The sequence below is a fragment of the Vombatus ursinus genome, unplaced genomic scaffold (assembly GCF_900497805.2).
Source record: "Vombatus ursinus unplaced genomic scaffold, bare-nosed wombat genome assembly UNPS02014179.1, whole genome shotgun sequence".
In the NCBI taxonomy this organism is placed as follows: Eukaryota; Metazoa; Chordata; class Mammalia; order Diprotodontia; family Vombatidae; genus Vombatus; species Vombatus ursinus.
The window spans coordinates 3,250,178-3,268,743 of record NW_020953957.1 but is presented as its reverse complement, the minus strand read 5'-3'; the positions used below and the strand labels follow the sequence as shown (position 1 = coordinate 3,268,743).

The 18,566-nt window shown below is 44.8% G+C and overlaps 1 pseudogene; it reads right to left on the bottom strand.

Moving 5' to 3' along the window:
• Nucleotides 1-427, bottom strand: LOC114041784 (annotated as a pseudogene).
• Between the last annotated feature and the right edge of the window lie 18,139 nt (nt 428-18,566).

The following is an 18,566-nucleotide window of genomic DNA, read 5'->3' as shown; positions in this document are numbered from 1 at the left end:
TTTTCAGTATTACACAGGTTATAACAATTTGTCTTTTTATTGAGCACCTTAGCAAATTATGCCTTCACAGCAAATTTCCGAAGGGGCTGCAGGTACTCCTTCCTCTGCTGTTTTTTGGTCTTCAGGCTTTCTTCATGCTTATTAAGCCTGCGCACATGGCACAGGTCTTCTTGGGCCGAAGGTCCAGGGGCTTGTATTTCTCGCCCTTATAGAATTTCCTGAGGTTCTCTTTTTGTGTCTGGTTGATAACAGTCAGAACTCGGGCAATATATTTTCAGAAGACTCAGATCTTAGAAAGCTTGGATGCAGCTCCTCCAGTGACCTTGGCCACTCTCAATTGGGAAAGTTCCACCTTTAAATTATCTAACTGTCTGAGTAGCTCCTCCTTCTTCTTCCCACGAAGATCCCTGGACTTGATTTTTGCCATGATCGAGGAACAGCCACACCACCACCAGCTCTGAGGGGAAAGAGATGCAAACAACTCTTTACAAACAAGATACATCCAAGACAAATTGGAAATAATCAACAAGGGAAGGTGTTAGAATCAAGAAGGATCAAGAAAGGCTTCTTACAGAAGCTGGAATTTGAAGGAAAACTGGGAAGCCAGGAGGTAGAAATGAGGAGGGAGAACATTCGAAGCTTGGAGGAAACAAGTGAAAAGGCTTGGAGTGGAGAGTTGAAAGGTTTTGTTTGAGGACCAAGGAAGCCAGTGTTACTAATCACTGAGTATGTGGAGGTGGGGTGTAAGAAGACTAGAAAGGTGAGCAGAGCCACACCAGGTTATGAAGGGCTTTGAACATCTGAGGTCTTTATATTTTATCCTGGAGGTGTTAGGGAGCCAGGAGTGGGGAGCTGACATGGACAGACCTGTACTGTATGGACTGGAGTGGGGAGATGCTTGTGACAGGCAGACCAATCAGAAGATGATTACAGTATTTTAGTCATTGGATATGGGGAGGTGGGAGGGGTGGTGAGAGAGTGAGGAGTTAAGGATGACAACCAGGTTGTGAGCCTGAGGTACTAGAACGATGGTGGTGCCCTCAACAGTAATTGGGAAGTTAGGGAAAGAGGAGGGTTTGGGGGAAAAGATATTGAGTATGGTCGTGGAAGTGTTGAGTTTAAGATGTGAACAGGGCACCCAATTTGAGATGTCTAATAGACAGTTGGAGATGGGAGACTGAAGATGGGCAGAGAGGATAGGGCAAGATAAGTAGATTTGAGAATCAGCAGCAGAGAGATGGTAATTGAATCCATAGGAGCTGCTGAGATTATCAAGTGAAATAGTATAGAGGGAGAAAAGAAGGTGACCCAAGAGAGAGCCTTGTGGGATGCCTATGTTTAAAGGGCATGAACTGGAAGAGGATCCAGCCGAGGAGGCAGAGGAGTGGTCAGAAAGGTATTAGAAGAACCAGGAGAGAGTGGTATCCTGAAAACCTAGAGAGAAGAGAGTAATAAGAAGAGGGTGATCAGTCTCGAAGGCTTCAGAGAGGTCAAAAAGATGGGGATTAAGAAAAGGTCATTAGAGGGCAATTAGGTGGCGCAGTGGATAGAGCAACAGCCCTGGATTCAGGAGGACCTGAGTTCAAATTCGGTCTCAGACCAGACACTTGACACTTACTAGCTGTGTGACCCTGGGCAAATCATTTAACCCCAACTGCCTTGCAAAAAAAAAAAAAGTCATTAGATTTGGCAATCTTTGATAACTTTGGAGAGAGAAGTTTCTATTGAATGGTGAGATTGAAAGCTGGATTGTAGAGTAAAGATTAGAGTAAGAGGAAAAGAAGTAAAGGCACCTATTGTAGATGGCCTTCTCAAGGAGATTAGCCACAAGAGGAGGAAAGATATGGGATTCCAGCTTGCAAGGATGGATGGATCAAGCCAGGGTTTTTTGAGAATGGGAGAGACACAGCCTTGTAGTAGGGAAGCATCCAGTAGACACAGAGAGATTGAAGACAGGTAAGATAATGGGGATGATAAAGGGGCAATTTACTAGTGAAGACAGGATGAAGTAAGATCATTTGTATATGTAGAGGGCAAAGAGAAGGGGCCACCTCATTATGTGAGAGGCATGATTGTGGCAGAAGACATGAGATGAGGAGGAAGGGAGAAGAGGGAGCTCTCCTGATGAATAATGAATGGCCTTAGTTCTAAAAATAAAATATGAGGCAAGGTTCTCAGCTGAGAGGGTGGGGGGATGGGATCCATGGGAGGTTTGGAAGAGCTGCTGTGGTGAATGAAATTGTGACTTAATTAGGGAATTATAAAGGATTATCTTGCAGTCAGCAATGAGTGTCCAGTTGAGGTTGAAAAACATAAATTGGTAGTGGATCCAGTCAGCACCACCACCCCACCACAGAGAATGGTAAAAAAGGGGCTCCAGAGGCCACCCACCCAACCAATCAACCAATTCCCATTTGGTCATTGGAGGGGTCCCACTTTAGGACTGTGGAGGGTCCTCTGCTGTGGGGGGCAAGTATGGAATATTGGGAGGAGCTAGGCCTCGTGACATCTGCTGAAAGAACCTGGACTGTTTAGCCTAGGAAGAGGAGACACACACATATGATAGCTGTCTGTGTAGAAGAGGTATTAAATTTGCTCTCCCTGACCCTAGAGAGCAGTACCTGAAACAATGTGTGAAAATTGCAGAGAGGGAAATTTAGGCTTGATGTCAGGAAACCTTTTTTTTTTTTTTTGAGGCAATAGGTATTAAGTGACTTGCCCAGGGTCACACAGCTGGTAAGTGTCTGAGGCTGGATTTGAACTCAGCTCCTTCATGACTCCAGGGCCAGGGCTCTATGTATTTCACTACCTTGCTGCCCCAGGAAAGCTTACTGATTAGAGCTAACTCCAAGTGCCCTAGGCTGCCTTGGCAGGTAGTGGACATACTCTCCCCAGAGGTCTCATACAAAAGCTGGATGAATACTTTCCAGGTATCCTGTAGAGAGGATCTGTGTTCAGGCATATCCGTATTCATTCCCTTGAGGGACCTTCTAACTCTGAGGTTCCGTGATCCTTTGATTCAGAGCTGGAACCAGAGATGTGTATGGCAACGAGTGGGCTGTCATGGTTTTTAAGGGTGCAGGTTAAGAGAGAACCAAACTTGTCACCATGGAGATATAAACACGGATAAATATTCTTGACACATGGGGGTGGGGGTGGGGTGATTCATATGTGCTGAGGAGGAATGAGATGGCTCAGCATCTCCCTCTCTTCTTCTCCCCTACCCCCATACACATGACCTGGTGGGAGGACTTATCTCACTTAAAAATAAATTATAGAAATAAATCAAAGACACCAAGACCGGTTATGAATGTGCTTTCTCGAGGTACCAGGAGTCAGGATGGGACTCCCTCCCAGAAGGCAGATGAGCATGTACTAAAGGGCCAGTAGGTAAATAACTGGTTCCTTTTTGCACATTTCCCTGGGTGGAGAGAGAGGACAGAAGCAGTAGTTGCAGGAGCTCCTAGAAAACCTGCCCTGTGGCTTATCATCCTGGCAACTTGCCCTACCTATTCTTGGGAGGCCATCCCACTTGGCATCCATGCCAGAACTGCTTGGCTCAGGAATTGACGATGATTGACAGGAGCCCAGTAAGAGGCAAGACTCAGTTTTGTCCCAACAAGGTTTCAAACCTGAACTAAAATAAACAAAGGAAACTACCTCCCCAACTCCAATCTCTCTGGCCCTTCTCCTCTCATTTAGGCACCGAATCCCATCCCAGCTCTGGGATATGGAACATAAAGACGCACCCCAGTGATGTAATGTCAAAAATCTTGTCTCCGTCAACAGACCAGAAGCTAGGCAACTCACTGATTTGAGGAAAGAGATCTAGGGGCCACACACAGTCTATGGAAATCACATTATAATATTTAGGCCCAGGGCAGATTCCATGTCTCCATTCTCTGCCACCCCACCCCACAACCCTCCCAGGGTTTCGAACAATAAGCGTCCCAATTCCCCCACCCCCCAAATACTCCTGAGCAACAACAGCAAAGGCTGTCCCTGGAAATAAACACTCTCTGTTGGAGCATGTTCAGATCTCAGACAGGGAAGAGTGTCTCTTGGGAGTGGGCTGGGGCTTGGTGAGCAAGTCCCACCCACAGCCATGCTGGGCTTCGGAGGGGAAAGGAGCAATGCCTGTGGTGAGGATAGGGAATTGACTCTGGAGGGAGACAGGCAAGGGCTGGAGACAGTATAGGGGCAAGAATAGTGAAGGGCTCTGAGAAGCCTTTTGGAGAAAGGCAGGGGCTCAGGGTTCCAAGGAGAAATGGATGAGGCACTGGGGAGGTTTCTGTGAACTGAGCCCTCTCATAGTTGCTTAGACACTTTACCCGGCTTTTTTTCTTTCTTGTCAAGTCAGTTTAAGGCCGTTTCTCAAAGCCAGTGTCAGAGGGAGGATCTGAACCCAAATCCTCAGGCTTCACGTCCTACTTTTCTATCGAATGTACACTGTGAATCACTTTCTGCTCAGGCAATTTAGAGAAAATGTTTTGGGACTTGTTCCTCAAAGACTCCAACTTCATTTAATTTCCAAATTTCTGACTCTCTATTTTGTTGTGATGCAGATCAGGGCCTTGGATTTCAGTCCAGGAAAGCAGATGGGATAAAGAGAAAGTGTTGGGCTTTGGGAAAAACTTTAAAACTTAAAAAAGATTTAATTGAACAATTTCTACTCAACAAATATTTATTAGGTTCCTACTCTATGGTGGGCACTTTGCTCAGCACTGAGGATACAAAAATTAAGAAAGAACATAGTCGTTGCCCTCGAGAAGCTAACATTCTATAGTCACATAGTCCCTGCCTTCAAGGAACTTACACTCTACTGCAGGCCTGTACAACATAGGGCCTGTGGGCCACTTATGGCCTGCCAAAGTGGCCTGAGGCAGTATATTGTGCAGCTCTGGTTTATATATTTTACATTTGTCACAGGCCACCTGGCATTCTTTGACCGGCTGCAACTGGTCCACGGGTAGTAGGTTGTGCAGGCCTGTTTTACATCCTTTACGTTTTTTATGAGCCACCCGAAATCCTTTCATGCACCTGCAAGTGGCGCTTGGCTGTTCGTGCTGAACATTGTGCAGGCCTGCTCTACAGTCACTTTAAAAAAATAGTATTTTATTTTTTCCAATTATATGTAAATATAATTTTTAACATTCATTTAAAAAATTTGAATTCCTTCCCTCCCTCCCCTTCCTTCTCCCCAAAATGGTAAGCAATTTGATATAGGTTATATACGTACAATCATATAAAACATATTTCCATATTAGTCAGGTTGTGAAAGAAGAAACAGACCAAAAGGAAAAAAAAACCTACAAAAAATAAAAGAAAAAAAAGAAAGTGAAAATGGTGTGCTTCAATCTGTAGTCATACTCCATCAGTTCTTTCTCTGGATGTGGACAGCATGTTCCATCATGAATTCTTTGGAATTGTCTTGGATCATTGTATTGCTGAGAAGAGCTAAATCATTCATAGCTGATCATCGCACAATGTTGCTGTTACTGTGTACAATGTTCTCCTGGTTCTGCTCATTTCACTTTGCATCAGTTCATGTAAGTCTTTCTTCTACAGTCACTTTTGACTTGAATAAACCATCCAAACAAAGATCGTGAAACAGCACCAGATGGAGGAACCATAGATCTTGGATAGAACTTCAAAAGAATGTCTTTCTGAGTCTCCTGTGTTCAGGCAGTTATTATTGTCTTCATATGGAGCAACTAAAGCCCCAACAGGGTAGGGTATTTGCCCATGATAACATAGTGAGATAGCAAAATGGAACGCAGGACCCAAATCTTCTTTCTTTCAGTACATGTTTTTTTTTTTCCCCATTATACCCTACTGATATTTCCAGAACAGTTAGTAAGATCATGAGACAAAGCTTGGCTTACCAGATTTTCAAGTATTTTTTTTTATTTGGGAGGCTTTGAGAAATGTTATCTGCAGAGTTACACAATAGTGAGGGACATCAGAGGTCATTTAATACAATCTTACCTGCCTAGCAATCCCCTCTATAGAATACCAGAAAAAGAGGTTGTCCAGCTTCCAAAAGGAACTCCCTGCTTCCTGACACAACTGGTTCCACTTTTGAATAGCTCTAATTTTTAGATAATTCATTGTCACAGTCACTTGCCCCACAGAAGTACACCCACAGCTTCCTGGAAGAGAGTGGCAAATTTATATAGATGCTGGTCATTTGGATGATTGACATTAAAAACCAAAAAGAAAAAAGTAGGAGTTGAGCCAGGAAAGCAGCAGCTTGAGGGTAACTCTGCCCCACCTGATTTGTTTCAATGAACAAAATTGCTCCTAGATAAATTTCATTGGCTATGATGCTTGGCCTACTGCATCTGGGGAGGTTGTCCCACATTGTATAAATGACACCAATAGGAATATCAATAGGAAAATTGGAAGAGGTCCAAACTCTGCACCTAATTACCTATACTAGAGTCAACTTCCAAGAGAAAGCCTTCCTGGCATGGGACTTGTTCTAGTTGCTCAGAAGCAGTCTCACCAAAAAATAAGAAACAAACATTTCCCTCTACTATCGCCAGTTAAACCTGCATATATCTTGCTTGTACATAATTGTTTACGTGTTGTTTCTCCCATTAGATTGTGAGCTCCTCGAGGGCAAGGACTGATTTTGTCTTTCACTGTATCCTCGGCACAGTGCCTGAGGCATAGTAGACACTTAATAAGTGTTTACTGACAGACAAGTATTAATCATTAACAAGTATTTAGTAAACACCTACTATGTGCCAGGCATTGTGCTAAACACAGGAAATGCAGACAAAGGTGAAACAGTCCTTGTCCTCCAAGAGCTTACTTTCTAACATGGAGACAACATGTATGTGTATATGCATACATGCATAAATACACACATACTTGTGTACAATAGGGTTGGGTGTATATATGTGTGCATATATGTACATATATGTGTGTATATAGATACACATATATGTTGTTGTTTATCCTTCATTTTCAAAGAGGACCAATGACATCATGAATGAATAATATCTTGACTTGCACATGAATTGAAGTCCTCAGTCTCACACTCTCTTCCAGAGTCACTGAAGTCCGTTGGCAAGATAAAAGTCAAGACAACTGGTGGTGGCCCAGGATGCAGTGGATGACCTTGGCGTCTTCAGTGTCTGACCAAGCTCTAAGGACTCCACAGAATCTTCTTCAGCCACCTTCATGGCCATTGGAACAAATTGTTCTCATCTACCCATTCCACTGGGAGAAGTGTTCACATACTTGGGGGAGGCATCTCCCTAACTCACCAATGGGTTTAAAGACTGTCAGCTACCCTCAATCTGGTTTAGCCCATCTGCTGAGATAATTTGCTGGGGTGTGGCCACTGTACACGCTACAGCTTCTTGTGGCCACAGTTAGGTGACAAGTAGATACCAAAGGTGGGTGAGCAGCCCTGAAGAAGGGTTGGCAAGCCCTCACACCAGAGGTGCTAGTCCTCCTTGGATACCCCCCCCACATATGTATTTATGTATGCATGTCTATATAAACATATCACAAACATGTGCTCTAAAATATCAAGACTATTAAGCACCTACTTTGTGACATTTTCCTAGGAGCTATGGGTACCTAGCAATGATAAATAAGACATGAGACATGTTGGAAATATTAATAATCACTGAGATGTTTTTGCCTATAAGCTGTGCTGGAAAGGAAAGTGATATTCTCCAGAAGCCTGAAGGGAGTCCAGGGCCCAAGGGGTTAACAAAGGTCTTGAGGACCCAGAAGTATAAGAGCTATTATGGTTGAGTGCATAGAAGGCATCAGAGAGACTAAAATTGAGGATACTATTGAACAAGAACTGAGGATGCTGTGAGCCTGAGAGAAGTTATGGGCCAAATGGGTATGCCTAGACTTGTCTCCTGTCCTAAAATGGGCACTGGCAGGAGCAGTCAGGTATTTATGGCTCCATTGGAATAAGAGGTGAAGAGTAAAGTGTATGTATGGGAGAAATAGATTTTTAGTATATTGTCAAAAAGTAGTTTCAGTGCTGTTGTATTTTCTTGGGTGATTTGAGAGAGTAGTATGGAAGCTTTGAGTTCAGTAGGATGGAAAGAGACTCATTGACTATAGGGAGAGTATGTTCTGTTTGTATTTTGGGGTGAGATGAGGAAGTGAATAGAATAGATGCTTGGACTGGTCGAGGGTGTAATGTTGGTTACCTGGGATTGGCTGGAGAGTGATAAAGTCCCAAGGACAAGTGCAAGTATGGAATTTGGGATCCTGGTGGTGCATTTGGAATTTGTGAGAGGAGTGGCTTGTTTCCATCACACTGTATGCCAGCACAGACTGAACTATGATGAAAAGTAAAGACATAACCAGTGATTCTTGGGCCTGGAGTAAATTCATTTGTGGTGAGGGGAAACCTTAGAGACTTTGGAACTCAAGATCTGTGTCACTGTGGGTGGGGTCCCCAGGACACTAACAGCCTACAGCTGAGTAGGACACAAGGTAGAGTTGGCCAGGGAAGTGCCCAACTGCTGAGCGAGCACAGAGAAGAGGAGGAAGCCATCTGGTGTCTTCTTATTTTAACTAAATGGGGGCCAAGCTCAATCGCGTCTTCCTGTTGAAGGCGTGCAAGTGCTATCAATGCTCCCTAAATTTTGGAGCTCTAGGGAAAAGTGTTGATTGCTTTACCCTAGTTAGGGCTCTGTCTGTAAGTTCAGATTCTGCTTGTGGAAACGTGTCTGAATCAAGACCTCAGCTCCTCCTGGATTCTCTTTCAGAAGGTGAATGTTCAGGAAGGTAACTTATGGTTGAGCAGCATCGTAGCTACAGCAGCCACAAAATGAAGGTAGCTCCCCTACCTAAATCACCTTGGATGACCTGGTGGATCTGGGGCAGAGCTTAATGCACCTTAGGCTCAAGGAGCTTACAGCAAAGACTTCTCTATATCGGTGATGGTGATTGCCCCCACCCCACCCTCAATTTCATCTCTTTTGTAGGAGCCAGTAATCAGGGAAGTGAAAGGAAAAGACTTTTCTGAGATAATTCCATTTAGTATTTTGGATATAGTCCTGAACATTTTCTCTTGAGCAAAGCAAGGGTAATCTTCACGTTGGTCAAGTTGGGAGGGCCCATACTGGACAGGCCAGCATTCATAATGGAGGAGGATTTCCCTTTGCTGCCAGTGCCCTGAGAATGAGTTTGATCATCCTCACAGGGTTAAACTATCCTCACAGGGGACAGGGCAAGGTGCAAGACTTTTCTTGGACCATATGAATGAATTTTGTCAAATGGGTTTGGAGGAAGCAGTCTGGATAGAGAGCTCCGCCTCAAACCCCAGCCACAAGCCATTATTAATTAGGTACTTAAAAAATGCTTGTTGACTCAAGTGTCAGTAGAAAGAATGCTGACTCTGGAGCCAGAGAATAAAGGTTCAGACTCCACCTTTGACACTTGTGTGGCCTTGGACAAATAATCTCCCTTGGCCTTAGTTTTCTCATCTGTACAATGAGGGGGACTGGATCCTATGGACAAGGCACATAGAAGCTGCTGATGACATAGTAGATAGAATGCTGGGCCAAGAAGACCTGAATCCAAATCATTTTTCAGATGAGGAAACCAAGCCATATAAAGGTTAAGTAACTTATCACACAGTACTAGCAGAAATTAGGCAAGTTTCTCTTTTGGGCATAAAAATCAGGGTTATCACGCCTCATCCCTGCTCCTTCGATCCAGGGAGAAAGTTGGGGGGAAGGGAAGAATGGAGCCTGTTGGAGGTTTGGCATGTTTAGGGACTGAGAGGGTTACAGGGAGAAGAAGGTATTGTCCCCTCAGGGAGATTTGCTTCTCTTTCTTCTGCTGTCAGAGGAATGAGAAATTTACAGTTCCTTGGGTTTTGGGAAAGCCTTGGAGCATCAAGAATATTGGAACTGGTATATGCTAAGTGACGGTTTTGGGAGACTGACTTGGGAACCCTAGAGGCAGTAGCAGTGGAAGGCATCTCAGTGACTGAGGACTATGTGCTGTCTCTCTCTTTGGGTAAGATTGGGGACCAAGGAGAGCAGATGTTCAGAGGGAGGGTGAGCACCTTGGTGGCACCTCTCGGACAAGTGTGAGTGTGGAGCCTGGAAGCTCTGGCATGACATTTGGGACCTGATGTGAGAGTAGAGGGAAGGTGAATAGAGGAATGGTCACCTGGAAGGACACTGAGATCTGGTTGCTGGTGTTCCCTATCCTCCAGCATACACATGGAGTAGGCTGTGATGAAAAGCTCTAAGATTTGATTCTGTCTTCTCTGCTGAATAGCTGGCTAGGCTCCTCCTGGTTTCTGTGTCAGAAGAATTGTTATTCTTGTTTGTCCTTCATTCCCAAAGGTTTGCCCAGCAATTGGGTGCTCTGGGACACCGAGAACCATGATACTCATTGAAGATAATGATGACTTCCAGCTGGAAGAGTTCCAGAGAAGGGTTAAGAAAGTAGAGAATCTGTGTCTGCTGGGGAACATTCACCCTTCTTTGGCTAGGAAGCTTAATGCTAAGTACAGATAGGGAGGTACCAAGATCATTCTGATGGGCCAGATAACTCATGGACTCAGAGTGTCAGGTTGCTGGTGCCCCTTCAACCTCTTCTCTTCAAAAATAGAAACCAGAAGGCTAGTTCAGCTACACCCAGGATTCAGATAATCTGTCCCAGACAGGATTTGATCTCACCCTCTCATCATTTCATGCTGTGTATCAGTATAGGCTCGGAGTCGGGGACTAAGAATCAGGCTAAAAGCTCTACCCTGCTCATCCCACCCACCCCCCACTTATTGAAATGGAGGAAGGAGATGCAAAGCAAATACCACTGGGCCAATAGCCCTTCCCTGGATTCTCTGCTCTCCCATGCTTAGAGTTCTATTTTCATTCTGAATCACATGCCCCAAACACTCCCAAACCCTTCCTCTCTTTTCACATTCTCCCACTCATGGCACCCAGTCCAGCTCCCAACTAATATGATGTTAAAGCCATCAGCCCTATTCCTGATACTTTGCATCTCTGCAGAGATGCAACCAATCATCCCCCTTTTCAGCTACCTCTGCACAGAGGGAAATGCCTGTATTACCTTCCAGTCAGCAGCCCCACAGTCTTTTAGCCTTCAGACTCAGAGCTGGTGTTAAAGGTTTGGGGTTTGTACAGCCTATCACAGAGAGATAGTGTTGTAGCAGAGATCTATCCCCTGTGACTCAAGAGCACAGGCAAAAAGCAGGATGTAAAGAGCTCTGTACATCAAGGCCTTCTGTGTATTAGAAAGGAAGAGACAGAGTCAGCCACCATGGCTGGGTGAGCAGAGATAGTTTCCTATGATCTGGAAATGCTAGAAAGGAAGTTGGGATACCAATGGCAGGGGAACACAAAAGTGTGGATACTCGGACATGAAATGGGTAGTGCTGAGTTGAGAGGGGGAGATAAAGTACGGAGAGAATAAAAATGGAAGAACTAGGAATCAGGAAAACAGAAATCAGATATACATAAAACTAGGGGCAGCCATGCTGTAATCATAGATTATAGTCTGAGTTGGAAGGGCTGTTGAGCTAATCTAGTCCATACACCATACGCTGCCCCCCATTTTACAGATGAAGAACCCGAGGTTCAGAGGAGTAGAGGGGCCCATCCTGGATTACACAATAAGTAGTAGAATTTGAAGACAACCAATCAGTCAGTCATTTATTAAGGACTTACTATGTACCAGACATTGCTCAATGCTGAAGATTCATATAGAGAAACCTCTACCTGTAAATTCAATATTATTTCTGTTACACCATATTCTATGGGACTTCTTTACCAAACTCTTTGCAGCTATAAGCTATAAAGGAACAAGGATACTTGTTGGGGGGGGAGGAAAAAGGGGGAGAAAGCCAGGGAGAAGTTGGTAGAGATAGAGGAAGAAAGGCAACAAGGACCCTACAAGAAGTTGTGGATTGAGAAGGAAAAGAGATCACTTTAGGACACTGTCCCACTGCTTTCCACATTTGGTATCAACTGGGGGCTCTCTGGTCTCACACCTGGTATTCAGCAGGGGATAGAGACCATCCATTCTCCTCTTGCTCTGATTGGAGGGCCTCTATTCCAGGACTCAGTGGGAATTCCAATCTGGAGGCTCTCAGAAGAGCCAGAACTGAAGTCAACAGCTGCTCCTAGGAGGGGCCGGGTCTAGAGCCCATGACCCTCCTGTTGTCCCAACAGCCAGTATGTGGGTAAAGATCCTCTCAGTTCTGGCTGCCAGAGGGGCTCAAGCATTCATGGGCATGACAGAGGGAGAAGCAAAGCTGCCCCAGGAGCCAGGGGTGGGTGGTCTATATAAAAAGGAAAAGAGCCCTTCAGATCTCCAGAGGGGAGAAGGCACTCTTCCTTAAATCAGAGTGGGTATAGGGGAAAAAAACTGATTGTCGCTGGTTAACAAATGAAGATGCAAATCAAAGAGCAGAGACTGAGCTGGGAGAAGAGTTTTGTTCTCTGGCTCCCTCCCAATATCCCTCCCTTCTCCCTTTTCATCTCCCCCTTCCCCCACCCCCCACTGGCTTTAGACAAGTTTTCTTTGCTATGATTATTCTCCATGAATCATCATCTATGAAAAGTGACTGGGGCAATGGAGAGTGAGTAATGAATATCCAACATGCTCTTTTGTGTTTCTGCCTGGAGGGATCTGGAAATAACTTGCATTTTGATCTTTCCATTGCAGAATGATAGAATATGGAAGCTGGAAGGGACTTTGGAAATTATCCAGCCCAAACCTCTCATTTTGCAGATGAGGAAACTGAGGCCCAGAGGATGATGTGATACACCCAAAGCCACACAGCTAATTAACGACAGACCACGGGCTAGAACCTACGTCTTCTGACTACTAGCCCTGCACTGGTTCCTCACTATTGTGTTGACCTGACAAGTGAGGTCTAGAAGAATCTTAATTCCTTTCATTCAATGGGGTGGAAACAGATGTAGTAGAAAGAACACGGAATTTGGCATCAAAGGGTTGAGATAGAATCTTAGCTCTGTTACTTTATACCATCTGCATAACTTGGGCAAAACGCTTCATCCCCTCTAAGACCTGAAGTCCTCATCTGTAAAACAAGGGAATTGGATTAGCTCATAAGATCATACATAGGTTGAGAGCTGCGAGTGGTTGCAGGGGTCATCTCCTCTACTCCTATTACAGATGAGGAAACTGAGACCCAGAGAAGTAAAAGGGCTTGCCTGAAGACAAGCAGCTGTTAATGGCAGAGTTGAGATGTCTAAAGTTCTTTCTAGCTCTATATTCTAATCCTGTCATTAGTCATAGGACCTTTACATAGAAACAATATGTACGGTCAAGAATAAAAAAGTCAAGGAAACCTATGAGGCTATGGTCAGACAATGAGAATTCAAGTGATCACTGATCCTATTGAGTGTGTGTGTGTGTGTCTGTCTGTCTGTCTGTCTGTATTTAGGAGTAGGGACAGACTGGAGAGTGGTGAAAGACAGCATATTTGCTTCCCTTGGACTGCAATTAGAATCTCTTGGCAAGATCATTCTGTAGGATTTGAGGATAGGAATTGAGGATTAATAAGAACCTAGGACTTCTTCGTGTAATTGACTTTCACGCTACATTATTGGGAGTGCCACTGAAATAGCCCCTCTCTGAGAATTTGATCTGAAAGAGGGTAGGGTGTGGGAGTGGGGGGTGAGAACAGCTTTGCATCATCAGAGCAGGGCTGAAATGACAGTGTAGTTTTAGAAATAGAATCAGTATCTCAGGTTCTGTAATGCTCTATCTATAATGCTAGAAGAGGTGTGCATATATGCTTCAAGGATTTGTCATTTCAGCTGGTTGGATAGCAAGATGTCGTGGAAAGAACACTGGTCTGGGAGTCAGGGGAACTCTGTGTTTGGATACTGGTTCTGATACTTTACTAGATGTGTGACCCTGCTGAGTCATTTCACTTAACCTGAGCCTCCATTTCCCCTTCCGTATGTAGTGACTTTATCATTCTGTCCACCCCAATCCCACCCTGTGGAGAGAGAAGTAGAAATTTGTCTGAGAAGTAGTGAGATGTAGTGAGATTTGTCTGAGATGGCCACAAGTGAGGAGGAAAAGGCACCTTTTCCTGCATTAAAGTGGGAAAGAAAAGGACTCCAGAATGAGCGAGGTAGGTTGTAGGCTTCTCCTGGATTGAGCTTGGCTATAGAATCTTGTAGCTATGACTGGTCAAGGTTGGAGGTCTCTGCCAGGACAAAATGGCCAAGATGGAGTATGTCACCTGTTGTGGGAGCTTAAGACTTCTCCTGAGTTTACCCAGATCCTGAGTCCATTCCCCCACACTCTGGCTCCCAAGACAGGATTCCTCCATAGTTTCTGCTTCCTCATCTTGTGAACAGAGCATCAAGTGGCCACTCCTTTGCTCATTCAAAGGGGGAAAAAAGTGGGCAGCTAAACCAACTCCAGCTGTACATCTCATTGAACTCCAAGGTCCAGATTAATCCTATGTCTAAGGGACTTTCAAGTCTAGGAGAGCGATGGGTATGCAATTACTTGTTAGATGCTTTATTATTAATTATTATTTCTAAGAAAAGGGGGAAAATGATATGCAGCATTCAAGTGCATTTGTCATCTTCTGCACAGTTGACTCCATTATGCTAAGGTCACATGATGAGACCTTATATATATGTGTATATACATATATATGTGTGTATACCTATATAGCAAGCTTTCACTATATATTCACATATGTGTGTAAGTATGGATGTGTGTGTGTACATACATACACATATGTGGATGTGTGTGTATATACATATACATACACATACATATATATATATATAGAGAGAGAGAGAGAGAGAGAGAGAGAGAGCAAGTTCAAGAAAGGGGGGTAAGTTTGGGGGGGGGGGGGGGGGTCACAACTAAATTTTAATTGAACGGATCAACCATTCTCTATCCCTTGACAAGTCGGTATTGCCCTATAGAGAATGACAGAGCCAAGGTTGCTGACTCTCTGAGAAAAACAGAAATGATGACACTTCTGCCCCATTGGGGCATGCACAAATGAGTAGCATGAAGCACGAGACAAAACCAGTTTCGGATCCAGACAGTAGCTCTCAATGCCACCTGCTGGTAAAATGTAAGATAGGCATAAAAATACTTGCACTCTCTAGCTTATAAGGCTATTGTGGTGAAACCATTCAGTAAACTTTAAAGTCTTATAGAAATCTGGGCTTCTGATGCTATTCCCTCTTGATAAAATCCACGGACCTACCACACCTTAAAAGATGGTCTTCTGCAAGTTGCCATGTTATCCTCTCATGGCCAGATTTCTGGAGAGGAGACTTTCTGAACCTGGACAGATGGGTGTTTGGAAAACAGAGCCACTTGCTGGTCCGAACTCAGCCTTATATGCTGGGTAGGAAAGCCCAGAATTTGTTCCCTCTGGTACGGCTTCTGGGAACCCAATTAAACCAGCGGCTGTATCCACATCATGTTTAGATGATAGGAGAATTGCTTTGGTGGGGAGTGGGGGTGGGGTAGGAGGAAGTGAACATGTGAATACCTTTATATACGTGTGCTCACGCAGAACTTTGAGCTTCATAGATTAGCTCTGAGCCACTTGCCAAATGGCCGGTGGAAAACTGGCCTTGGGAAGAGAAATGATTAGTGAGGGATCCCGCAGGGAATGACATTACCAGGCTGCTGGGGTGGGTTTGCTGCAGCTGTTTCGAGCTGGTATTATTTAATGTATCCTCTTTCTAGCTGAGTGCCTAGTTGTGTCAAGGCTGAGAGCCGAGGGAGATAGCTGAGAGGATCCTCTTCCTGTTTCGATGCCTAGAGTCCAGTATGGGAGATAAGGCCCCCATGCCAATAACCATAAGACAAATTAGACTATAAGTGCAGGAGATAGAGCTAGTCCTAGTGCTGTGAGAATTGCAAAGAGAGAAATCCATTCCATCTTGGGGGTGGGAAGGAAGCAGTGTAAAGGGGCCACAGCCACAGCCCCTCCACCAGCCATCTGCCCCAGCCTAGCCTTCCTAGCCCATCCCAGAACACCACTGGGTGGAAATGCCTTCCAGTGGCAATTGGGGTCTATCTGGAGGGGCAGTCTTCTGACTCTCTATGAAGCCAGTTGATTATGGGGACACACCAGCGGGTGATCCTGACTGACAATACCAAAAATCCGAGCCTCTCCAGGCTACCTCTGAGGTGGGCTCTAGGAACCTGGGCTGCCAAAGTGAGTAGAAGTTGGGGGAGTGAGTCTCGAAGGGGTACTGTAGGATCAGGGAAGGCTTCATGGAGGAGATGGTATTAGGTCTAAACCTCCATTTGCACTTTTTCCGGGGCTAAGGGAGGGAGCGATACTGGTGGCCTTGCCCTTCATCAATTTATCCAGCAGATTACAATCTTATAGGAGGTGGAGTATTGTAGATGGAAGAGTGCTGAGGTCAGGAGTTCTAGGTGCTCATCTTGGCTCTGCCACTGATTCCTTGAGTGATCTTTCACAGATTGTCCCTACACCCGGCATCCTCCCCATCCTCTCCTCAACTTCTTAGAATTGGGCATAAGCTCCAAGTGCTTGTCTTAATTTTTTGTCTTCATATCCCCAGCACTTTGCACAGTGTCATATGCTAGTAGGTGCTTCATAAATTCTCCTGGAATGGAACAGAACAACTCACCTGCTGTGCCTCAGTTTTTACATCTGTAAAATGGGGCATATAATCCCTTCCCTATCTACCTGCTGCGTTGTTGAAGATAAATTGAGATTGCCATCTTGGGAAGTCTCTTTGGGAAATTTAAAAAAAATGGGGCACAAATACGAGGTATTCCAAGGGTGTTTTCTGAGCTTGCTTAGGGGTAGCATAGACAGCTAGGTGGTACAATGGATACGGCACTGGGCCTGGAATCAGGAAGACCTGAGTTCAAATCCAGCCTCGGATACTTACTAGCTGTGTGACCCTGGGCAAGTTACAACCCTGTTTGCCTCAGTTTCCTCATCTGTAAAATGACCTGGAGAAGGAAATGGCGAACCACTCCAGTATCTTTGCCAAGAAAACCCCAAATGGGGTCACAGAGAGCTGGGCATGACTGAAATGAATGAACAATAAAAACCATAGGATCATAAATCTGAAGCAAGAAGGGACCTTTGAGGTTATCTAGTCCAGCGCCGTCATTTTACAGATGAGAAACCTGAGGCACTGAAAGCTGCTTGCTCAAGGTCATGTAAGTAGTAAATGTCAGAGACAGGATTTGAACTCAGGTCCCTTGACAGAAAACCTACTTCTCTTTCCATTGGACCATGCTGCCTAAGTGTGTGTGTGTGTGTGTGTGTGTGTGTGTATACACACACACCCCTTTCTCCTACATATTCGGGTGAATGTCCGGGAAGGTATTCAAAAATCTCACAGCTGTAACTCCCATCCCCTCTCTAGACTCAGAAAATAAGGAAAAGGGCAAAACCAATGTTCTGTTAGTGCTTGATCTCCTGACATCCTGTCGGTGCCTCCCCGCGCCACCTGAGGAGCCGCTCTGGCAGCCCTTCGTTATCTGCTCAGCGCCTGTCACTTTAATTTAGCAAGGTTGCCGCAGAAGTTTGATTTAATCAAACCAGTTGCTGCATCCATCCTGCTCTGAGGCCCCTTTGTGTCATTGTTAAGGCCCAGATTAGACAGTGACAATTGTTTGTTCCTTGCAGAGCCTCTCCCCCTCCCAGTTTCTCTGGCTGGAAGAAAAGTGGAGGCAGACAAACCTCAGGGGCTAAGAATAGACACACAAGGATTAAAGGAAGAGAACATAGCTCTGGTTGAGGGAGCCCACTCACCACGTCCTCTGTGGTCCTAGGGAGATAGGGCAGGGCTGGGGATGGGGGTAGGGGAAGAAGGTATAGGACTCCAGCTGAAAGGACTTCAGAAAGGCTCCAGGCTTTAGGATCTTTGATAAAAAGCTGGAAGCTACCTTATGGGTCTAGGCTATCTCCCTCATTTCATTAATGTGGAAACTGAGGCCCAGGGAAGAGGAGTGGCTTGCCTGAGGTCTCGTGGGGTATAGATGGCAGAACCAATATTTGAACTTAGGTTATTTAAGTCCAGACGCTATACCAAGTCAGGTCAGCAATCATTTGTTAAGCACCTACTATGTGCTAGGCACTGGGCTAAGAGCTGGAGATACAAAGAAAGACAAGAAGTTTTCCTCATTCTTGTTTTCAAGAGACTCACACCAAAGCTACTTTGTCATCCATTGTGGTCAGAGATCAAATCTGACTTCCCTTTTTGATAAGAAACAGAGTTGGAGGCTTTAGCAATGGTATGGTGTGAAAGGCCTAGGAAACGGGCATCTCAACCCACCACAGACAACATTAATTTCTAGGGAACAAAAAGGAAAGATAAGATTCATGATTCGGAGCTCTGTGCCCTTCATCTTCGATGGAAGATGGGTAGCAGGTGGAATTGGAACCTGATTATCGCATTCGTGTAAATGGAGGAGACGTGTATGCACACTTCTATATGTATGTATTGTATGCACAACAGTGTCTTAAGTACACAATATGTAGGATGTAGGTAATTTTACATGTATGATCACACAAGACAGCATGTTGT